The sequence below is a fragment of the Pinus tabuliformis genome, chromosome 8 (genome assembly GCF_031772625.1).
Source record: "Pinus tabuliformis cultivar Carrire ecotype Pingquan chromosome 8, CPIR1, whole genome shotgun sequence".
In the NCBI taxonomy this organism is placed as follows: domain Eukaryota; kingdom Viridiplantae; phylum Streptophyta; class Pinopsida; order Pinales; family Pinaceae; genus Pinus; species Pinus tabuliformis.
In genome coordinates, this window is record NC_142294.1 from 1347633974 (window position 1) to 1347659276 (window position 25303).

Sequence of the window (25303 nt, forward strand, 5' to 3'; positions counted from 1 at the left end):
AGGCCAATAAAAATACCTCTGTAGATGTGCCACCGTCTTACTTACACCGAAATGAACATCAATAAGAGAAGTATGTGGCTCTATTATGATGTTGACTCTTTCTCCCCGTGGAATACAAATATTACCAAGATGGTACAACAAAGTTATCATGCAAATGATAATCCAATTCCTCTACTTGGTTACTTTGACTCAAGCTTGCATAAACATCCTGAAAGTCATTGTCTAATGCATATTGTTCAATATAAATTTCATGAAAAACATAATTATGCTTGAGTAAATTAGTTGCATTAATAATAGGCCTAGAAAGCATATCAAAAACTTTCTTGTAGATACCTTTATTATACCTTATTACCAAGTGGAATTTTTGAAGAAAACCCATCCATCGGAAGTGCGTTGATTGCTACAACTTAGATTGATATTGCAAGTATTGCAACAACTGATGATCAGTGTGAATGATTGTTTCCTTACTCATCAAGTAGTGTTTCCACTTTTTCACACTTTGCAACAGTGCATACAATTCTTTGTCATATGTAGGATAATTAATCACTGCACCACTGAAAGTTTCTTAATGAAAACAGACAAGCTTACCATGTTTCATGAGGACTGCACCCATGCCATAGTCACTAGCATTAGTCTGGATCTCAAATGACTGTCTCAAGTTTGGAAGTGCAAGGACTGGAACTGAACTGATCTTTCCTTCAATGCATCAAAGGCCTTTTTTTGTTTGTCTCCCCACTAAAAAACATTTTTCGCACTAGTCAAAGCATGCAAAGGAGCTACTATAGAAGAAAAGTTAGCAATGAATTTCCTCCAATATTGGGTTGCTCCCAAAAAAATTATTACCTCAGTAATTGTCTTGGGCCTTGGCCAATTCAAAATGACATCAACCTTGGAATGATATATTTTCAACTCACATCCTCCAAGAACATGACCCAAGTAAACTAAAGAAGTTTTTCCAAACTCATGCTTTGACATCTTTAAATACAATTGTTATTTCTTTAAGACATCATGTACTTTTCTCACATGCATGACATGTTCATCATGAGATTTACTGAAAATTAAGATGTCATTTAAGTAAACTATAACAAAATCATCAAGAAATGGCCTCAACACATCATTCATCACACGCATGAAGGTTGCAGGAGAATTACATAAACCAAAAGGCATAACTAGCCATTCAAACAAACCTTTTTTTATTTTGAATGTTGTCTTCCAAATGTCTCCTTCAACAATTCTAATTTGACAGTAGCCACTCCTTAAGTCCAACTTATTAAAATACTTTGCATCTTTCAGTTGATCAAGTAAATCATCTATTCTAGGCATTGGGTAATAGTTCTTTACTGTAATCTTGTTCAATGCATGGAACTCCACACACATGCACCATGTTCCATCCTTCTTTGGCACAAAAACAATAGGTGACCCACATGGTGAAGAACTTGGCCTGATGATTGCTTTATCCAACAATTCTTGAATTTGATTTTTAATTTCTGCATTTTCCATCACTGACATCCTGTACATGCCAATGTTAGGAAGAGGACTATCTTGCTACAACTATATCTCATGTTGGATTCCTCTCTTGGGAGGCAATCCTTTTAGTTCTTGAAACATCTCATCATATTGGTTAACAACATCAACCAATTTACATTTCAATCTTGATTCATAACCTAGAAAAGCTTCATTATCAACATCATTCTTGGATATGATCATTAGAAGCACAAAATTCTTTCTAGAATTCACTAGTCTTTTCATTTTCCCCGCATTAACAAGTGAAAGATTTAGTTTTTTGCTATGGGATCTCACAATATATTCTACTCCATCTTTGAACAAATTGTATTTGTTTTCATGTCTATGGAAGATAGCTTTTCTGTCATAGAGATACAGGCTACCCAAAACTATACCATAGGTCTAATGGCACAACATCAAGCTCCACTTCATCTATGAAATTTGCAGTAATGGCAAATTTTAGTTTACATTTTCTAGTTAATTGCAATTGTGCATTGTCACACACCCATCCTAATGGATATGATTTATGATGTGGAATGGTTTCCAAGTTTAAACTTTTGACAATGTTTTTAGAGATGAGATTGGCTTGAGAGCCACTATAAAAAAGAGTATCAATTTTTCTATGTTTTGAGATTACCCTTATGTGAAAACGTTTTGTCTTTTTCTTTTCATTTGGAGTTTCATTGTGTAAATTTGAAGTACTAGTGCTAACAATGGATTTTTTTCCTTTCATACCCATGCCTGTAATTTTAGTTTCATCACCCGAATCAGATCCCAAATCTTGTTGAGTGGTTGTAGCTGTCTTTTGTTTTCCCTTGTTGTTGATATTCTTTGGTTTCATCTCAAGATGAAACTTCCAACAATGAGCTTCATCGTGACCCTCTTTGGAACAATGCTTTCATGTCAATTTCTCTCCTTCCTTCTTAATGGATGAATTTTTCTTTCCTTTCCCTTTAAAACCCTTTTCTTTTCATTTACCCTTAAATGGATTTTTACTACCCTCTTTTGGAGTATTTTTCCCTCTTTCCTCAAGATGTGTGGCTTGAACACACACCTCATCTAGATTATTGGGATTAAACATAAGGATAATATGCCTAAGGTTACTATGTAAACCCCCTATATACTTTAGCAACGTGTCCTGTGATTGAAAATCTATACCTAACATTAGAGACCTTTTTCTAAATTCTTGGGTGTAATCTTGCACATTTTGATCTTTAAGTTGTCTAAAGTTCTGCCAATTCATGATGGATTTATGCATATATTCTAGAGGGAAAAACTGTATTTTAATTGCAACAATGAAATCAGACCAAGAAATTGAGATCTTACCGTGTTTTTTTATCTTGACTTGATCCAGGTGGATCTTCAAGAAGTACTAGTGGCATGGTAAAAGGCTCAAAAACTAAAAGTTTCAGAAACTCTATAAACTTAGCATTAGATTAAAGTGCTCATCATCCTGATTCCAATGGTGTGAACGACACTCAAATCCGATCTCATATGAAGAAGTTAGAGAAAGTCAAAGTTTATGTTTGACTTGGACATGTAGCAGGAGGAGATGAAGTGGTAGACACTCTCAGCAAATGGGGAAGCAACAAGTGGCAGGCTACCATTGGTCCCGTATATCGCAGATCATAAAAGGTAGAGCTGAGTAGTTTAAAATCAGCCCTAGGCAAGAAACATTGTGATGTGATAATCACATATCACAATCGCAAAAGGAAAAGTGTTTCCAAAGCGACCCCTAGCAAGATCTCAGTTGCGATTGTGATATCGCATATCGCGAATCAGATGAGATCAAGTGTTTACGAGTTGGCTTCGAAAGAGTCCACATATCACATCGCAGTTCTCAAAACATGAGTAGTAGTATGGAGTTCTAACCCCGATTCTACACCGATTATGATTTTCGATGAGGACTGATATGTTATGAACTGTGTTTAATAAGTTGTCAGGTCCACGATTATTGCAGGGTGCTTAATGTATGGGCCTTGGTTTGTCCGCCAATTGGAAACACAGACTGGGGAAACACTGATAGTAAAGGGCCATCATGTTAAACACGCAGTTAAAGAGTTTTTTCCATGTTAAGTAAGGGTTGTTGCCACGACCCAAGATCCTCGATATTAAATCAAACCTGCCTGCTAACTTGGTCTATTGTTTAGAACTTCCCGGGAGTTGAGGGGTTTACTGCCATCATATATAAAGGACTGTCTTTTTTAGAGAAAGGAAAAGAGGACTTGCAGATTAGTTCAAAATCCATTGTGCACAGCAGACCCTAACTTGGCAGTAAGTCAGGACATCATCTTGAGCAGTAGGGGGTTCCGAGAAGGTGCAGAATGCCCGATTATCCCAATTGGGTGTTCAGATAGGTGTTTTTGCACGATTTTTTGCCAGCAGTTCAGTGGTACTGTCTGTTTCTAAATTTGGGCTCTCCATTCTTCATCCATCTTCAATATTGGACTCATAAGGATTGTAATTTAATGTTGCTTGTACGTTTATCTCTTTTTATGCCACTTAATGAAGGAAGGCCTCCCCTCTATTGAGTAGGGCCCGAAGACGTAGTCCAAATTGGACAAACTATGTAATCAAATATTTGTGTCATGGTTTATTTCTTATCATGTTATTTCTGTATTTTTTATGTGGCTTTAAGTTCCATGGTTTATAAGCTCTGATCATGTAATTATGATGCATCTATAAGTAAAAGGTCTTGGATCACTTCTTGTGTCTTTGATTCCCAACATACTAGTGTTGCACCCTCCAACCTCAAGGAAGATAGTTGAATCTTTATGTCATCATCTTGAAGGTTTTTAATTTTACAATAGACCTCCAACTGATGAACCCAATTGTCATGCTTCTATGCATTCACTTCACCATTATACATGGGCAGTTCAAATTTAACATCAAGTTTCAACAAGTTTGATTTACCAGTTCTTTTTGAGGTATGTTGATGATTATGAGTAAGGGTTGTATTAGTAGAAGAGGGTGAAGATGCTTGTGAAGATGAATATGAATATGATGGTGGAGAGGATGGAGGTTTACCTCCATTTCCATTACCTCCTCCTAAAGAAACTTCTCCTTTTGGAGGCTTAGAGCTTTCACCTTGCAGTCTAATATTCCTCTCTTCATAAAGGACCTTCACCATCTTTATCATGTCAAAGAAAGCCTTCCTAAAGACCTTCTCATCCTCTGTCATGTTTGTAGGCTCTCATTCATGAGACATGCTCACTAAAGGCTCAACTGCACCTTGAGGAAGAACTGGTGGTGGAGATTGTGGAAACCTTACACTCCTTCTACTTGACCCAAAATTAGGGCTTTCAACCAGCTTCCCTTCTCCTCTCTTGATCTTCAACCTTGTAAGCATGACATTTACTTGCAAACAGTTAAATCCTTCTTGCACAAAGAAGACCAAGAGCTATAATACCAAACTTGATTTGAATGGGATAATTAGTTTGTTCTACTAAATTCCTTTTCAGAATATGTTAAAATTTATTAAGGATTCATGAGGTTAATTGCAAGTTTAAACATGAGTTTCTGAGTGTTTTTATGTAAATTTTATGTGCAAATTAACATAAACAAATAACTAAACAACAACATATAACATACATGAACATCACCAAAACGGTACCACAGTAGCACATGATGAAGGAGTTCACCCCGCCTGGTCTATGTCTCCTTGGTATAGCTTCTAATGGATTGACCTTCTCTATTATGCTAAAAAATGTGAATACATTAGTTTACAATGCTCAAATAGCTCTAAAACTTGTTCCAATGGCTCCAAAATGCCCAAAACATTCTTGTGTATACTCTTTCAGCTCCTGATTTCTTAAAAACCTAAGGAAGTTATGGTTTCCCCAAGCCTTTCTTCTAATTGCACTACAAATTCCCCAAAACTTGACACCATCTTACAATTTTACCCCATATTGTGCTAACAAAGTGCCAATTTCGCTAATTTCTAGGTGAAATTGTCGGGCGCATTAAATTTCCTCTAATGCCTTAATTCCGAATTTTGTGGCCATATGGGAGCCACACACCCGGGGCTAAGGCCAATGGCTCGCCCCCGTTGGTCGGGCCCCACTCCGTTCACTGGTGGCATATGGGGTGGCGCGTCTAAGGGTTAGCCCCCAAGAGCTAGCCCTTTCCCTGGAATGGCACACCCATGAAATATAAATATATGTCGCAGACATAGTTTGTTAAGAACTATTGTTATGGCGCATTGGTAGGAGGCTTTGGACTTAACCTTGGATGTCATGGGTTCAAGCCCCGCTGCTTCTGCCCAAACTCAAACAAACTTTTGGTGGCCCTCGAGCTACCACGTGGTAGCCACTAGTTGGGCCATGTGTCAGCCTGTGGTTGGCCACCTTCAGACCAATAAAAATCGCTAAAACTGAACCAATAACAAAATGCCACTTGGCACCATACCATTCACCAAAGGACATTGACCAGTCAAACCTACCACATCACCCTACATGTTACACAAAATATTGTCACCATGACTTTCTGCAGTCTATGTGAGTCTATCACCACTCATACTGTCCTCCTTTGCAAGTCTTAAACCTCAGCTCTTCATGTCAAGCCTTAAAAATGAGAGAAAGTCCTTGAAAATCTCTAAAACTTTGGTTCCGCACTTTCTCTTAGCATTACCTGCGGTCCCGCACCCCTTGATCAGGTTACCTGCGGACCTGCCCGCTCTGTCTCTAAAGGAAAGGGTGCAGACCCCTGTAAAAGTAAAAAAGGCTCAAGTTTATTATTAAAAACTCACTTTGGATTAATTCTGGACGCTTCTAAAAGGAATCTTGAGGTGGCAAGTTCGCTCCTAGGTGGTTCATGCATCCCATAACTAAAGGAGCTAACCCCTTGATGAGAGGAGATTATCCCTTTGAAGGAGGACTCTATCCCTTTGAAGGTGGACCTGGTAACTTCCTTCCTCTGCACTATAAAATGAGGCATTGGGCTGGTTGCTAGGGAGGTTGAAAGCTGAATATTTTTTAGGGTAAATGCTGTTGGAATTTAGACTTCCTAATTGAGCTTGAGAGGAGATATTACATACATTTTGGCTTCATTGGGAAGAGAGTGAAGCTTGTCAAAGTAGAGGAGATTCTTTCTGGACCCTGGGAGGAGCTTGTACAACATCAAGGCACCAAGGTTGTAAAGTTCTTCTTTGTTTAAAGTTAATACAATCAGATTCATTTTTCTCAATAAATTGTCTTCTATGGTTTATTTCATGAATTCCTTGATCATCATGATAAATATGGTTTATTATATTGGCTATGCAAGTGTTATTTGATGTGTGCCTGTTTGTGTTTGCAGGTTCTTTAAAAGGGAGCTCATTTGGACAAACGGAGCGTGGCTTCCACAAACTGGCATTGGACTTGAGGTAGGGTCTAAAACATCTATTGGCTTTTATTTATAAATCGCAATATTTAGAGAAAGATAGAATTTGTTTGTTTTGCTTGTCGCTAGATATCAGTAGATACTAGGGAGATCGATCTTGTCCGCAAGAATGATTTATCCGGCCGACAAAATGGCGACTCCACTGGGGACTTGAATTTTGGTTTTTTGCCTTTCCTTTTACTTTGACTTGAGAAACTTTTTCTTGTTTCTGGTTTTTGCTTGATGTGTGTGGGATTGGGTAGTTTTTAGGATCTGGAGTATATTTTGTTTTTTCCGAAATTTTGAAGAGGACCGCACGTTCTGTTTGTAACACAGTGCGGACATCCCGCACTGTTACTTTACTACACAGAGCAGTACTGCATTTGGTTATACCCGAAGCCTGCAGACCCTATCAAACTTTTGAAAAACCTAAATTGTTTTCGTCCAGTTAAGCTTAGGATTTATTTACGTTTTTTAGTGTCTACCCAGATTGGCATGTGTTCTGTCAAAAAGCCTTGTTTATGAGTTTCTTTCAGCAAATTCTTCATCTCATCAATCTCCATTAAGTTAATTGGGTGTTTTGAGTCTCTTTTTTGAGAAATTATTAATTTGATTTCCTTTGGTCATTACTTGGAGGTTTGTCTCAGTCTTTTCACAATTTTGCATCTTTTTGCTTTTGTTTTTGCAAAAAAAATTCCCCCTCATTCGCCGGGGGGGGCTAAATTGTGTATGAGTGTTAATCGCCTTTGAGTGTTTTTATTTTTTTGATCTTTGGAAATCTCACCCAATTTTCTTGACTTGCACTTGATTGGTTCTTAGATTACATTAGAATCATCTTGTGTTTGGGAATTCTCTTGCATAGATCACATTTGCATAATTAGAATTCTCATTTTCAGAATATGAATGAAAAATGTGCATAGATTACATCTACATACTTTTCAAGTGAATTGTGCATAGATTACAATTGCATAGTTTACATTCTGAAAAATCAATCATAGATTTAGATCAGCTTTCTTTGATTTGAATTTGCATATTTTTATGCTTGTTTTTAACACACAAAAATAAAAAATAAAAACTGTTTTGGAATTGATTTGCATTAGTTTTTCTTGATGAAATTAGTGCATTAGAGAATTTGTTATATTTTCTCTTAGTGATCAATTTTTTGCATTGTTGGAAGTGAATGGAAACTCTCTCCTTACTTTAGTTAGGATTCATCGAATTGAAAAGATTACATTATCATATTCGATTGCATTCAGTTTTGGGTTGGGTCATAACACCACTAGTTTCATATCCATTTACCCTTTTGAGTAATAACAGCCTAAATAACACATCGCTTAATTAAAATTCATCTAGTAATTTTTACATTTTTAGGGCTCTTTCCACCAATCTAGCTTAGGCTAGTGTCTTGGAATAGGTTTTATTTAACTCTCCATGACAGTAAAACAAACAAGTAGTCGATTGTGCGGTAGGAAATAAATTCCAATTGTTACATATATGCTCTAGGAAGCTCCTCTTAAAGGAGTCAAGCATGAGATCATATCTAAACCAGTGAGGTAATCAATCCTTCCTCATTGGGAACAATAGAAAATATACACGTATTAAAAACGGTAAACCTCGGATTAACCATTGTCGAGGAGCCTAGGGTCACTTGTTGGTAAACCTTAGATTATGTCAAGGAGCCTTCAAGGGGATTGAGCTTTGTTACTCTGCCCTTGCGTGTGTATCGGATCGTAGACTGTTCCCCCAGGTATATTTGTTTCTATTGGTAACCTTAGTGGCCATAATCTATAGGATTCTTTCCTAAGGTGATGGTGGAGGGAAGATCCCACTGTACCTAGAGCAGACGTCGACTAGACTCACTTGGACTCTCTGGGGGGTTCTTTTCACTTGAGATGGTTTTGTGAAGAAACTTGTGCCAGTCTGTTTCATTAAGCAGGTTGTCGGGGTAACTGTTCCAACTGCCCTTTCTGTATTGAATTCTGCGACGTTGGATTTCATCACCAACTAGTGTTTTTGGTACAGAAAGTTATTGTTTGTGTGTGGTTTGACTCCTAGATTTGATAGTGCATGTTAATTTGTTTGTTTTTACTTTTGAGACCATAGGTGTGACTTGTGAATTTTAATTGTTAGGTGTGAATTGTTAATTGTTAATTTTAGTTTTAAATTGTTAATAAAATTCACTGGAGTTGAATATAATGGCAACTGTTCCGGAATTTACCAACCAAGGAACCCCTCTTAACGAGAATCCTAGTACTTTTCCTTGCTATGGAAATGTTGGTCCTCCTTATATGGCTACTTTGTCATTACTTGGATTTACAATAGGTTTACCAATATGGTTATTTTCAACTTCGTTGGCCTCAAATACTCCAATTGTTCCACCTCAACCGAATGCTTCACCTCAACAGAGTTCACCATCTCAACATCACCAACCTTCTGTTGACCCTTTACCTTCTTCGCCTAATTTTTCTTCCTCCATTTCTTCCTTTTCGCTTGGTAAAAGCCTTGACTCTAGTAACCAAGTAGCTAAGAAGAAGAAGAAAGGGAAGAAGAAGAAGAAGAAGAAGAAGAAGCAAGATAAGGGAGAAGTCAACCAACCAACCATGGCTGTAAGTGTTAGTTGTGTTGAGGAAACCTCCAACATGCATCATAAACCCAAATTGCAGGCTTTGTAAGTGTGACCACTTCCTTATCAATTGTCCTGGTGTTCCAAAGGTCTTGGAAGTATGGTCAGAAATATTGTTGTGCAAGCTCCTTCCAGGGTCCACAAGAGTCTTCCTCTACTTTGACAAAGCTCACCCACTTCCAAATAAAACAAGCAAAGATGGTAATCTCTCCTCACAAGCTTCTAAATGGGAGTCCTAATTCCTGCAGCATTTACCCTTAGAAATGTATAGCTTTCAACCTCTCCTCCTTCTGGCCCAATGCCTGTATTTATAGTGCTCAAGAGGAGGTTAATCAGGTCCACCATCAATGGGATAATCCCCTCTTTGGGTGGAATAGCTCCCTTATTGATGGGATAAGTTCCTCTTTGATAGGAGTGCATGAACCATCTGGAGGCGCCCAATACACGTCGAACAACCTTCTAGAATGCTCTAGAAATGACCACAAGTAACTTTTTAAAGATGAAACTTGCGCATTCTAACCTTTACAGGGGGACGCACCTGTCCCTTTACATATAGAGCGTCTTTGGACGCAGCTTTTGTGAACGTTGGGAGCGTCCCCGCAGGTAAGGTTGAGAGAACCTGCGTCCCCATAGATAAATACATTTATACAAGACTTTCTCTCTTTTTTGGAGTTTGACATGGAGAGCAGAGGCATAAGACTTGCCTAAGAGGGTAGCATGACTGTTGATTGAGCCATACTAACTGTAAATAGTCATGGTGACATTTTTTAGTGTAACAGATTGCCCCCTAAAGTGCGAAGCCTGGAATAGATTAGGGTTTGTAATATCTAGGAAGGGTGAAGTGCTTTATCATTTCAAGGATTATCCCGTGGAGAGCCTGGTCAGAACCTGCAATTTTCAACACAAAATACATGTATAAGATTATATCATCACCGAGGTAGGCATTCCCATACTCAGATCAAAACTTTAACTAACAGACTAACTACTCTGATACAGGAATGATCTTGCAATACATCATAATCATAGACTTTTGTAGACACAGTATGGGCACAGCCATCTGTTTGTGATTAGTCTACTTAGATAATGAATACAAAACTCCTCGCAGCCTGGATGGTAGAAACTAGATCCAGGGTCTTCATTTCTACTTCTCGAATTGGTACGATTCTAGCCATGCGAATAAAGGAGTTGATGTCGAACATGGTAGAAACCACTTGATTACCAGTCAATGATGTAAACTGTTAACAAGCGTGAGAGAGACCACCAGTAATGTCAATGGTTCTCAAAGTACCCAGTACAATCCATGAGATGTGAATGAATGAGTTGATGTCGAACATTTCACGGAATCCTTTGATCGAAAGTCAATGATGTAAACTGACGTCAAAGGCGAGAAACCTGCCATTGATGCATGCAGACTTCAAGGTACTGACGATCTCTAAGTCATCTCTCTAGATAATGTGCTGATGTCGACAGAAAGCGACTCGTTGCAGGCAAGCCTGCAACACGAAATCATTGTTCAAGTTGAAGAAATGTTGCTGTAAGGACTGACTCAGGGATGGTCAAACGGATGACAAGTATTTTGCAGATGAAAGTTTTACTTGCAGACCTCTTGAACACATAACGACACGACAGATGGCTTGGTGGTGAATAATTCAAAGTTAATCCCCGGAACCCGGTTAAAGACTTTCAAAGTGGTTTGATCAACTGTGAGGTAAGGATTTCCCAACCCAGGTGAATGAAAAAGTGTCGTGTTCAAGAGTGGTAATAAAGTTTCTTCTGAGACAAAAGGTAACAAATAGGCTCATTCTTCTCTCTTTTCCCCCACCATTTCTGGCAAGTACCTCTTTATTTTTAACAAGCTTGAGGAGGATAACATATGCTTGATTATAAGCTCATCCTTCGGATGAGTCCAACCTAGTTTTGATTCGAACCCTAGGAAGGAGTGGTTCGTTCCTGTTTGTAATTGAACAGGTCCTTTACTGTGAAATGTTTAACGAGCCCAGTATAGGAGAAACTCGGCGTTTTTCAATTTTAGAGAGTCTGAAAAACTTAAGAAGACTCCAAGTTGAACTTTTTCGTAGATTTGTGTCCCTCAAGCCCGAAAAAGTATAAAATAATACCTGGGGGAACCGCTTGATCTTGCGACCAAGGAGTACTTTCATAGTTAGTGCCACTGACCTGAAAAGTAAAAAGCAATCAAGGACACGTCGTTTTATTTCCAGTTTCGAGTTTGAAACGACAAAAACCCGGCAATCTTTTCCTGTTTTTTTCGGTCAGAAAAGGGCTATAAGGGGACCGTCTTTTAGTTCCGTTTTAACGAGTGTAAAAGAAGCGCTCGGCAATCTTTTCATGTTTTAGGAGTCAGAAAAGGGCTTAAAAGATGACTCTGAGGTTTCACTTTTTCGTAAGTATTAACGAGTTCGAAAAAATGATAAAAATGTACTCATATGACCGACTTTCAATTTAATTTACGAGCAGGAAAAGACGGAAAGAACTCGGCATTTTCATTTGTTTTACGAGAATGAAAAATAGCAAAATAATCTCGGGATTTTCATGAGTTTAACGAGTCTTGAAAATAACTGAAATTGACTCGACATAGGTTTCATTTTTACAAAAGCTTGAAACAGAGAAAAACTATGCTTCAAAGTAGTTTCATTTTTTCACAAGCTTGAAACAGAGAGAAAACTGTGCTTGATGCCCCCTAAGCGTAACTGCTAGAGTGCATGCCCCCCAGCTTCATTTCATTCAACTCCGGTGGATGAAATGAAGGTTCAAGTACGAGATCATTTGAAAGACCTGACCTAAAATTACATAAAAAACTAAAGCAACTAACCTAAATATACAACTTAACATTTATGAGATCTAGTCAAACTCTCGACTCAATTAGGGGAGGATTGTTTCATTTTTTAACGAGCTTGACACAGGAAAAGAACTATGCTCGGATTCGGTTTCATGTTTACGCAAGCTTGAAATGAAAAACTATGCTTGTTATAAGTTCACATGCCCCCAGCACAATGATGCCAATCAAGGTACAAATTTGTCACACGGAATCAGTCAAAAGTGCGGACACAAACGACCTTCCTAGAAGTCTAAGACATTCTAATGACAAACAAAACAAACTGGAGCTATCCTTCTCTAAACATGCATTATGATATGAGAAATCAAGTGTTTCGTTCTTACCTTTGTCCAAACGTTGTTGTAGAAGTCCAAGCTTTGTTGATATGGATGAGCTCCTCCTTTTCTCCAAAACCTGCAATCACCAACAGTCAAACAATTAAATAGCACCTGATTATAACATAAAACAAAGCATATTCAACATATAGACCAAGGAGTACATGAAATAACCCATAAACAACAAGTTATTGAGAAGAATGGACCAATTTGCATTAAAGGTAATCAAAAGGAACCATTACAACCTGAGCCTTGGTGTTGTGCAAGCTCCTTCCAGGGTCCACAAGAGTCTTCCTCTACTTTGACAAAGCTCACCCACTTCCAAATAGAACAAGCAAAGATGGTAATCTCTCCTCACAAGCTTCTAAATGGGAGTCCTAATTCCTGCAGCATTTACCCTTAGAAATGTATAGCTTTCAACCTCTCCTCCTTCTGGCCCAATGCCTGTATTTATAGTGCTCAAGAGGAGGTTAATCAGGTCCACCATCAATGGGATAATCCCCTCTTTGGGTGGGATAGCTCCCTTATTGATGGGATAAGTTCCTCTTTGATAGGAGTGCATGAACCATCTGGAGGCGCCCAATACACGTCGAACAACCTTCTAGAATGCTCTAGAAATGACCACAAGTAACTTTTTAAAGATGAAACTTGCACATTCTAACCTTTACAGGGGGACGCACCTATCCCTTTACATACAGAGCGTCTTTGGACGCAGTGTTTGTGAACATTGGGAGCGTCCCCGCAGGTAAGGTTGAGAGAACCTGCGTCCCCAGAGATAAATACATTTATACAAGACTTTCTCTCTTTTTTGGAGTTTGACATGGAGAGTAGAGGCATAAGACTTGCCTAAGAGGGTAGCATGACTGTTGATTGAGCCATACTAACTGTAAATAGTCATGGTGACATTTTTTAGTGTAACAGATTGCCCCCTAAAGTGCGAAGCTTGGAATAGATTAGGGTTTGTAATATCTAGGAAGGGTGAAGTGCTTTATCATTTCAAGGATTATCCCGTGGAGAGCCTGGTCAGAACCTGCAATTTTCAACACAAAATACATGTATAAGATTATATCATCACTGAGGTAGGCATTCCCATACTCAGATCAAAACTTTAACTAACAGACTAACTACTCTGATACAGGAATGATCTTGCAATACATCATAATCATAGACTTTTGTAGACACAGTATGGGCACAACCATCTGTTTGTGATTAGTCTACTTAGATAATGAATACAAAACTCCTCGCAGCCTGGATGGTAGAAACTAGATCCAGGGTCTTCATTTCTACTTCTCGAATTGGTACGATTCTAGCCATGCGAATAAATGAGTTGATGTCGAACATGGTAGAAACCACTTGATTACCAGTCAATGATGTAAACTGTTAACAAGCATGAGAGAGACCACCAGTAATGTCAATGGTTCTCAAAGTACCCAGTACAATCCATGAGATGTGAATGAATGAGTTGATGTCGAACATTTCACGGAATCCTTTGATCGAAAGTCAATGATGTAAACTGACGTCAAAGGCGAGAAACCTGCCATTGATGCATGCAGACTTCAAGGTACTGACGATCTCTAAGTCATCTCTCTAGATAATGTGCTGATGTCGATAGAAAGTGACTCGTTGCAGGCAAGCCTGCAACACGAAATCATTGTTCAAGTTGAAGAAATGTTGCTGTAAGGACTGACTCAGGGATGGTCAAACGGATGACAAGTATTTTGCAGATGAAAGTTTTACTTGCAGACCTCTTGAACACATAACGACACGACAGATGGCTTGGTGATGAATAATTCAAAGTTAATCCCCGGAACCCGGTTAAAGACTTTCAAAGTGGTTTGATCAACTGTGAGGTAAGGATTTCCCAACCCAGGTGAATGAAAAAGTGTCGTGTTCAAGAGTGGTAATAAAGTTTCTTCTGAGACAAAAGGTAACAAATAGGCTCATTCTTCTCTCTTTTCCCCCACCATTTCTGGCAAGTACCTCTTTATTTTTAACAAGCTTGAGGAGGATAACATATGCTTGATTATAAGCTCATCCTTCGGATGAGTCCAACCTAGTTTTGATTCGAACCCTAGGAAGGAGTGGTTCGTTCCTGTTTGTAATTGAACAAGTCCTTTACTGTGAAATGTTTAACGAGCCCAGTATAGGAGAAACTCGGCGTTTTTCAATTTTAGAGAGTCTGAAAAACTTAAGAAGACTCCAAGTTGAACTTTTTCGTAGATTTGTGTCCCTCAAGCCCGAAAAAGTATAAAATAATACCTGGGGGAACCGCTTGATCTTGCGACCAAGGAGTACTTTCATAGTTAGTGCCACTGACCTGAAAAGTAAAAAGCGATCAAGGACACGTCGTTTTATTTCCAGTTTCGAGTTTGAAACAACAAAAACCCGGCAATCTTTTCCTATTTTTTCGGTCAGAAAAGGGCTATAAGGGGACCGTCTTTTAGTTCCGTTTTAACGAGTGTAAAAGAAGCGCTCGACAATCTTTTCATGTTTTAGGAGTCAGAAAAGGGCTTAAAAGATGACTCTGAGGTTTCACTTTTTCGTAAGTTTTAACGAGTTCGAAAAAATGATAAAAATGTACTCATATGACTGACTTTCAATTTAATTTACGAGCAGGAAAAGACGGAAAGAACTCGGCATTTTCATTTGTTTTACGAGAATGAAAAATAGAAAAATAATCTCGGGATTTTCATGAGTTTAACGAGTCTTGAAAATAACTGAAATTGACTCGACATAGGTTTCATTTTTACAAAAGCTTGAAACAGAGAAAAACTATGCTTCAAAGTAGTTTCATTTTTTCACAAGCTTGAAACAGAGAGAAAACTGTGCTTGATGCCCCCTAAGCGTAACTGCTAGAGTGCATGCCCCCCAGCTTCATTTCATTCAACTCCGGTGGATGAAATGAAGGTTCAAGTACGAGATCATTTGAAAGACCTGACCTAAAATTACATAAAAAACTGAAGCAACTAACCTAAATATACAACTTAACATTTATGAGATCTAGTCAAACTCTCGACTCAATTAGGGGAGGATTTGTTTCATTTTTTAACGAGCTTGACACAGGAAAAGAACTATGCTCGGATTCGGTTTCATGTTTACGCAAGCTTGAAATGAAAAACTATGCTTGTTATAAGTTCACATGCCCCCAGCACAATGATGCCAATCAAGGTACATGCCCCCCAAGCTTCATTTCATTCAACCAGGTGGATGGAATGAAGCTTTACTTTCAAGATCTTGGAAAGACTTGTGGGAGCTGTTTCATTTTTTAGTGAGGTTGACACAAGAAAAGAACTGTCCTCAAAACCCTTGTTTCTTTTTTTTAACGAGCTTGACACAAGACAAGGAACTATGCTCATAACTACTCTCTACAATCTACCTAACTAGGAACTCTACTCTAAAAACCTTGATTCATTTTTTAACGAGCTTGACACAAGACAAAGAACTGTGCTCTAACATCCTTGATTCATTTTTTAATGAGCTTGACACAAGACAAAGAACTATGCTCATGACTACTCTCTACAATTTACCTACTTAACCTACCCTTGTTTCATTTTTTAACGAGCTTGACACAAGACAAGGAACTATGCTCAAAACTCCTTGTTTCATTTTTTAACGAGCTTGACACAAGACAAGGAACTATGCTCCAAAAGTTCACATGCCCCTAGCATAATGATGCAAAGCAAGGTACATGCCCCCCAGGCTTCATTGCATTCAACCGGCTGGATGAAATGAAGGTTTACTTTCAATATTTAACTTGAAAAGGGAGTTGTTTCATTTTTTAAAGAGCTTGACACAAGACAAGGAACTATGCTCAAACCTGATTCATTTTTTAACGAGGTCGACTCAGTAACAGGAACTATCCTCAAACCTGATTCATTTTTTAACGAGGTCGACTCAGTAACAGGAACTATCCTCAAAACCCTACTTTTTACAGTCTACCTACATAACCTAAAATCTACCTGATTCATTTTTTAATGAGGTTGACTCAGTAAAAGAACTATCCTCATTACAGCCTATTTCATTTTTTAACGAGGTTGATACAGGAAAAAAACTATCCTCGTACTCACTGATTCATTTTTTAACGAGGTCGACATAGTAAAAGGAACTTTCCTCGTACCATCCAGTTTCATTTTTTAACGAGGTTGAGAGAGGAACAAACTATCCTCATAACATTGATCATGGCTTCCAACTGGAAGAAAGACATGTCAATGGACACACCTTGATCATGGCTTCCAAGAGGTCTTCATCAGAAGGAAGAATAGTTTTTTGGAAGGAACACACGTCAAGGGACTCAAAAGGGATAAGAACATCGTGTTCAAATAATCCCATAGAGTTTTCCATGTCAATTACCGGATCTAAATCAACAGTGAGAGGCTCACTTACATCGGTAACTGAAAACATGGGACCAGTTGCCACATAATTAACCCGTGGCAGGGTAGATACCACTTTAGAATCAGGAACATTTAGGGGTGTCATATTATTGGTAGTTGAGACAAGACTAGGGAACGAAAGCTGGTCTACAGTCACAATATTGCCATTGTGAGGGAAAGACATCACGCGAAAGAGTGTCGATACGACAGCTTTCATTGCATAAACATAGTCTCGCCCAAGGAGTAAATTGAAATCCAAGGGACCTCGAACTACCATAAGATCAATACAGACAGTTTTACCTTCCAAGGTAATAGACAACTTAGGAAGGATCCCTAAAGGTTCACTAATGGTTCGGTTAAAAGCTTTCAGATTCTGCGTAATAGGCGCAAGCTGAGGGGAACCCAAAGCTCTCCAAACAGTTGAGGATAAAATACTAACAGAAGCACCTTCATCTACCTGCGTACGATGTATGTCCCTACCACCAGCTTTGACAATGATTTGGAAAGGGATGGAGGAAGGAAGACGAGGTTCTGTCAGTCTATTCCAATCAAAGGAAAAGACCTCAGTACTTGGAGGGGGTTCTGTAGAAACAGGTGAAATGCCCCCCGGCATAGAAGAATCTGATGTAACAAGAAGAACATCAGCGGTATGAAATTTACTCTCGAAAGGGAGAGTGTGATCGACCGAATGTGAAATTGAATCGACCACTTGATCAACTAATTGATCATCAACCTGAGTGACATGAGTTTCACTCTCCAATGGAAGAGTGTGATCGACCGTTCTTGAATTTAGATCAATCACTCCGTCAGTTGACGGTAGGTTGGGAGAAAGTTTACGGTAACCAGTTGGAAATTCTTGTTGTGGAACAGTAAGTTTTTCCAATAATGTTGAGGCTTCATCCATGTGAGGGAAAATGTGAGTTTGATGACTCCCTTTGCATAACTTACAAGGAAACCTAACTTTACCCTTTTTCCCAGGAACCTGACTATCACTGGTTGATGGATCAATGGAAAGTTGATGAGGTTTTTCTGACCAAACTTCCAAGACCTTTGGAATACCAGGACAATTGACAAGGAAGTGGTCACCCTTACAAAGCCTGCAAGGGTATTTGGGTTTACGATGCATGTCGGAATTTTCCTCAACACAACTAACACTTACAGTCGTGGTTGGTTGGTTGACTTCTTTCTTATCTTGCTTCTTCTTCTTCTTCTTCTTCTTCTTCCATTTCTTCTTCTTCTTAGCCTCCTGGTTACTAGCATCAAGGCTTTTACCAGGCGAAGAGGAAGAAATGGAGGAAGAAAAATTAGGCGAAGAAGGTAAAGGGTCAACAGAAGGTTGGTGATGTTGAGATGGTGAACTCTGTTGAGGTGAAGCATCCGGTTGAGGTGGAACAATTGGAGTACTTTGGGCCAACGAAGTTGAAAATAACCATATCGGTAAACCTATTGTAAATCCAGGTAATGACAAAGTAGCCATATAAGGAGGACCAACATTTCCAAAGTAAGGAAAAGTACTAGGATTCTCATTAGGAGGGGTTCCTAGGTTGATAAATTCTGGAACATTTGCCATTATATTCAACTTCTGTGAATTTTATTAAAAATTTAAAACTAAAATTAACAATTCACAATTCACGCCTAACAATTAAAATTCACAATTCACACCTATGGTCTCTAAAAGTAAAAACAAACAAATTAACACGCGCTATCAAATCTAGGAGTCAAACCATACACAAACAGTAGCCTTCCGGACCGAAAACACTAGTTGGTGATGAAGCCCAACATCGCCGAATTCAGTACAGAAGTGGTGGGTGGAATAGTTACCCCGGCAACCTGCTTAATGAATAGACTGGACCAAGTTCCTCCACTTTAACCGTCTCGAGTGAAGTGAACCCCCCGGAAAATCCAAGTGAGTATAACCGACGTCTGCTCCAGGTACAGTGGGATCTTCCCTCCACCGTCACCTTGGGTAGAATCCTAAAGATTATGGTCACTAAGGTTACCAACGGCCACAAGTACACCTGGGGGAACAGTCTAAACTCCGACAGCACGCAAGGGCAGAGTAGCAAGCTCAATCCCCTTACCGGCTCCTTGACAGTAATCCAAGGTTTACCGATAAGTGACCCCTGGCTCCTCGACAATGGTTAATCCGAGGTTTACCGTTTGTAATACGTACTGTCTGGCGTCGTTCCCAACGAGGCAGGATGGATCCCCTCACTGGTTTGGACACGAGCTCGTGCTTCTCCTTTAAGAGGAGCTTTCCCAGAGTGTAAATGTAACAATTGGATTTGATTCTATCACAAGATCAGCTACTTGTTTGGTTTTACTGTCTTGGAGAGTTAAGTACTCACCTACTCCAAGACACTAGCCTAAGCTATGTTGGTGCTTCAGAGCCCTAGAAATGTAAAAATTACTAGATGAATTTTAATTAAGCACTGTGTTATTAAGGCTGTTATTACTCAAATGGGTAAATGGATACGAAACCAATGGTGTTATGACCCGACTCAACTGAATGCAATCGAATATGATAATGTAATCTTTTCAATTCGATGAATCCTAACTAAAGTAAGGAGAGAGTTTCCATTCACTTCCAACAATGCAAAAAATTGATCACTAAGAGAAAATATAACAAATTCTCTAATGCACTAATTTCATCAAGAAAAACTAATGCAAATCAATTCCAAACCAAATTTTTTTATTTTTATTTTTGTGTAAATTCAAATCAAAGAAAGCTGATCTAAATCTACAATTGATTTTTCAGAATGTAAACTATGCAATGGTAATCTAAACACAATTCACTTGAAAAGTATGCAAATGTAATCTATGCACATTTTTCATTCATATTCTGAAAATGAGAATTCTAATTACGCAAATGTGATCTATGCAAGAGAATTCTCAAACACAAGATGATTCTAATGTAATCTAAGAACCAATCAAGTGCAAGTCGAGAAAATTGGGTGAGAGTTCCAAAGATCAAATAAAAACACTCAAAGGCGATTAACACTCATACACAATTTAGCCCCAAAAACAGAAGCAAAAAGATGCAAAACTGTGAAAAGACTGAGACAAACCTCCAAGTAATGACCAAAGGAAATCAAATCAAGAATTTCTCAAAAAAGAGACTCAAAACACCCAATTGATGAAAGCTTAAAACAGGAATGCTAATGAAACAAGTTCAGGTGAAGATTCTTGGCAAGGGACTAATGAATCTGGGCAGAAAAAACTAAGAAAAAACAAAATCTAAGAGCAAAAAGTGTAAAAAATGGAATTTTCTTAAATTTTGGCAGGGGACGCAGGCAACCCGTTAGCACAAGTGCGGGCCCGCTCTGTGCACACAGAAAAAGTGCGTCCAGGGACGCACTGTGCAGCACTCAGAGGGTGCGTCCTACTGAAAAACTCAAGAAAAACCAAAATAAAACTAATCCTAAGCTAACCCACCCAGAGACAGAATCACAGAGCCAAAACCAGAAAAATAAACCAATTTTCTCAAAGCAAAGTTCACACAAAGGAAAAGACTTTTCTCATCAATGGAATCCCCAGTATGGTCGCCAATTTGTCACACGGAATCAGTCAAAAGTGCGGACACAAACGACCTTCCTAGAAGTCTAAGACATTCTAATGACAAACAAAACAAACTGGAGCTATCCTTCTCTAAACATGCATTATGATATGAGAAATCAAGTGTTTCGTTCTTACCTTTGTCCAAACGCTGTTGTAGAAGTCCAAGCTTTGTTGATCTGGATGAGCTCCTCCTTTTCTCCAAAACCTACAATCACCAACAGTCAAACAATTAAATAGCACCTGATTATAACATAAAACAAAGCATATTCAACATATAGACCAAGGAGTACATGAAATAACCCATAAACAACAAGTTATTGAGAAGAATGGACCAATTTGCATTAAAGGTAATCAAAAGGAACCATTACAACCTGAGCCTTGGTGTTGTGCAAGCTCCTTCTAGGGTCCACAAGAGTCTTCCTCTACTTTGACAAAGCTCACCCACTTCCAAATAGAACAAGCAAAGATGGTAATCTCTCCTCACAAGCTTCTAAATGGGAGTCCTAATTCCTGCAGCATTTACCCTTAGAAATGTATAGCTTTCAACCTCTCCTCCTTCTGGCCCAATGCCTGTATTTATAGTGCTCAAGAGGAGGTTAATCAGGTCCACCATCAATGGGATAATCCCCTCTTTGGGTGGGATAGCTCCCTTATTGATGGGATAAGTTCCTCTTTGATAGGAGTGCATGAACCATCTGGAGGCGCCCAATACACGTCGAACAACCTTCTAGAATGCTCTAGAAATGACCACAAGTAACTTTTTAAAGATGAAACTTGCGCATTCTAACCTTTACAGGGGGACGCACCTGTCCCTTTACATACAGAGCGTCTTTGGACGCAGCTTTTGTGAACGTTGGGAGCGTCCCCGCAGGTAAGGTTGAGAGAACCTGCGTCCCCAGAGATAAATACATTTATACAAGACTTTCTCTCTTTTTTGGAGTTTGACATGGAGAGCAGAGGCATAAGACTTGCCTAAGAGGGTAGCATGACTGTTGATTGAGCCATACTAACTGTAAATAGTCATGGTGACATTTTTTAGTGTAACAAATATCTCATCAACTTTCCATTGATCCATCAACTAGTGATAGTCAGGTTCTTGGGAAAAAGGGTAAAGTTAGGTTTCCTTGTAAGTTATGTAAAGGGAGTTATCAAACTCACATTTGCCCTCACATGGATGAAGCCTCAAAATTGTTGGAAAACCTTACTGTTTCACAGCCAGAATTTCCAACTAGTTACCATAAACTTTCTCCCAACCTATCGTCAACTGACAGAGTGATTGATCTAATTTCAAGTATAGTTGATCCCACTCTTCCATTGGAGAGTGAAACTCATATCACTCAGGTTGATGATCCATTAGTTGATCAAGTGGTCGATTCAATTTCACATTCGGTCGATCCCATGCTCCCTTTAGAGAGTGAACTTCATACTGCTCAGGTTCTTCTTGTTACTGGTGGGCCCCAGTATTGTAGCAATAATGCTACAACTCCTGGAACTCCCTTCTTTAATTTTATCAACCCGGTAGTTCGTAACAAACTTGGAAGCGACGGTGTTGTATGCACAAGTACTAGCTCTTTCCGCAGCTGTCACTTGGTCAGCTGGCACAAGTCCGCTAGGAGCTTAAGCCAACTTCTATGAGCTCTTAGAAGAAGCTTTTTAATTGATGGATGAAAGCTAACTCGAAATAAGCTAATCTAATTGCGAAAAGAAACTGAAAGCCAAAAAGAAACGCAAACCCTAGCAAACCCTAATTCTACCAGCTAGTCCTACTGATGCAAAGGGGAGAATGAAAACTACGAAAAGAGATGCCATTACTTCTAGGAAGGTAAAATGCATGTGTCTAAGTTATCACTATCTGAAGAAAATATCTTTTTGTATTTTTGATTAAATTGTTGGAATTATCATGCATGTGCTTCTAACTATTTTTGACTGTGCAGAGGTGGATCGAGGAGGAGAAATGCTTGGGAAATGTTGGGAAGGTTCGGAGAGGGTCTAAGGGGTCCCTAACACCCTTGCAGAGAGTCTCACAAAGTCTGGATGCCATGCAACCGTGTTTATGAACTTCTACAGGAAGTCTGCAGGGGTTTCTACAGGATGTTCTTGGATTTCTACAGGATGTTATGAAACGAGGATTTTGGAGGATGGATGGAGGGAAACAAGTGGAGGAACGAGTATGGAGGTGAAATAGGGGTGTGAAGAGGTCTAGTATTTGGTGGATGAGGCTAAGGAGCGATTGGATTTGTTCAAGGGAAAGTGAAGCAATGTTGCACAAAAATTAGGGTTTTGGGAGCGAATGGCAAACGTGAAGCAAGGGTTCTAAGTAGAGGGTGGAGTGGATGGTGCTAATGGAGAATAAGCAAATGAAGGAGTGGTACAGGTGCTCTGCAAGTCGTTTTTCCAATCTGAACCAACAAAGACTTATGAATTCAAAGACCTAGTTACGTGACCTAATTTGCTAGTTGTTAGTAAAGAGAATGAACAGAAGTGTGACCTGCAATGAAACCATGTATTTTAACTCATGCAAATAAGAAAATGAAAGTTTGAACTTGTAACCAACTTCTACACATGAAAATCAAACACTGGTGATTGCATGGCAAAGCAAAATCAGTGTTTTTGTGGGCAGCAAAGTCATCCTAGTCACAACTCCTGATCCCACTGAGGGAGAGGTGAAACCACAGATGTTTGTTGGCCCTTTTCTTGAAGCTTTTTCTGTTAACAACCTATCAACTAAATCTAAGCATGAAAAGCTATTTTACTCATCAAAAAAAACAAACTAAATAACAAAACAAAATAGCAGATTTTATTCTCAAAATGTAGCAAAACACATAAAGATAAACAAGGGAGGTACTGGGCGCTTGAGATGGGCCCAACCCCAAGAGCTACAGCCTCCCAAGAGAGATTTAGAGCTGGTGCAAAGCTGGATTCATCTTTATTAAACAAGAATGAAGAGTTACATAAAAACTGTCCACAAGAAGAACTTGAACATGAGCTGAAAGCAAAGCTAATCTATTGCATAAAAATCGAACTACAAACTAGCTAACTAATGGCTAAAACAAAATGACTAACTGGCTAACCAAATTGACTAACTGAAATGAGGTCTTAAGCCCTCTTATTTATACAATTTGAGGACCCAACAGTCCTCCTAGAATTTAGGGACTCGGCTGCCCAAAACTTGGAGTTAACAGCAGTCCTACTTGACTTGCTTGGCTGCCCTTGTGTTGATTGATTCGGTGGCCCTTGAACTCCGAGCTGATGGTGGAGAATTCGAGGTAAGGGCCCATAAATGAAGGGGACACCTTCCTACAAATCCTCTAGCTTGTTCTCCCACGAATTTGGCTGCCAAGTGCTCATTAAGACCTTCAATTTTGTCTCCAAGTTGACCAAAAAGGCTACACAAAGCACCCATTAGACTTGTTGGCATAATGACTAACCAAATTCACTCTATTAGCATAAAAATAATCAAAAGCATGCAATAAACCAATGAGAATGGTGGATTAAGTCAAATTAGGAGGTTGAATGAGCCCAAATAATTGTACATTTTTGGGGCTCATCATCACCCCCCTACTGAAAGTGTTGCTCATCCTCTAAGCAACCAATCTCTCTCCTCATCTTTGATGGCCCTGGTGGCTTCTTTGGCTAACATCTCGGCTGTTTTGTCCTTTGGCTTCCCTCTTTTCAAACTTCCTGTAGAAACAGTTCGTTGGCTTCCTGTAGAAACAGTCCTCTGTCTTCCTGTAGAAACAGTCCTTTGTCTTCCTGTAGAAACAGTCCTCTGTCTTCCTGTAGAAACAGCCCTCTGTCTTCCTATAGAAACAGACAGCACCACTGTATCCTGCTTGGCTGTGGGCGATTCTCCTTTCAGCGTGGCTGCTTGCAACTCTGAGCTAGTGCGATTTGATTAAGTAATATTTGAATGAGTGAGGATTTAATGAGGAGGATCTATCTCCTATGATCTCTCCTCCTTATCCCATTCAAGTTCCTGCTCTTAATTAGCCAAAACTGCCATGATTTTCTCCCAAAAACTCAATGACGAGGCTCATCAATATGCTGATAGGCCTGATGGATATGCTGAGAAACAAATTGGTGGTGGTGTAGAGGTTGGTACTTGAGGCCTTGGACTATGATATGTTCGCCATGCAACTGAACCTTCTTCCATATCTCTTTATACCATTCAAGCTCTGCCATGCTACTTTGTTTTACGCTTAATTCAATGGCTAGCTTGTCAACATTTGTGTTATACCCTTTTTTAGTTTCTCTAGCTTTTCGTAGGGCCAGCTGTGCATGATCATTCTGAGCTCCAACGTCAATAGCTTCAAGCAGCTTACAGAGGAGCACTTCCATGAGACTTTTGACCTTTTTTCTTTTTCCTTTTTTTGTTGTTTTTGAATCAAAGTCAGAGTCTAAACCAACGCATATATTTCAATACGTATGGTGCAAGCCCTGCAAACAAATCAACAGTCATGGTGGATTATAATACATGTAGAAAACACAAATATGAGCATTTTATTTTATTGGTGTTGTTCTTGTATGATTGGGCAGATTTGAAGTTGAAGAGACACTGTTTTGAGAGAAGTGGATGCTGTTTTCCCATCAGTTCCAGATCAAAAAATGAAAGGCATTTTTATGTTGGTCTATGTACCCCCTGATTTCACATGTCTAGGTGCAGTTCTTTAACCAAGTTATATGGTATTTGAGTGTTGTTTGAAGAGGAGCATATGAGGCGCTT

General features: G+C 39.1%; 1 pseudogene; it reads right to left on the reverse strand.

The window, feature by feature from the left end:
- The window catches only part of LOC149240477 (ABC transporter G family member 36-like), a 173097-nt pseudogene extending 148179 nt beyond the window's left edge, over window positions 1-24918 (reverse strand).
- Between the last annotated feature and the right edge of the window lie 385 nt (window positions 24919-25303).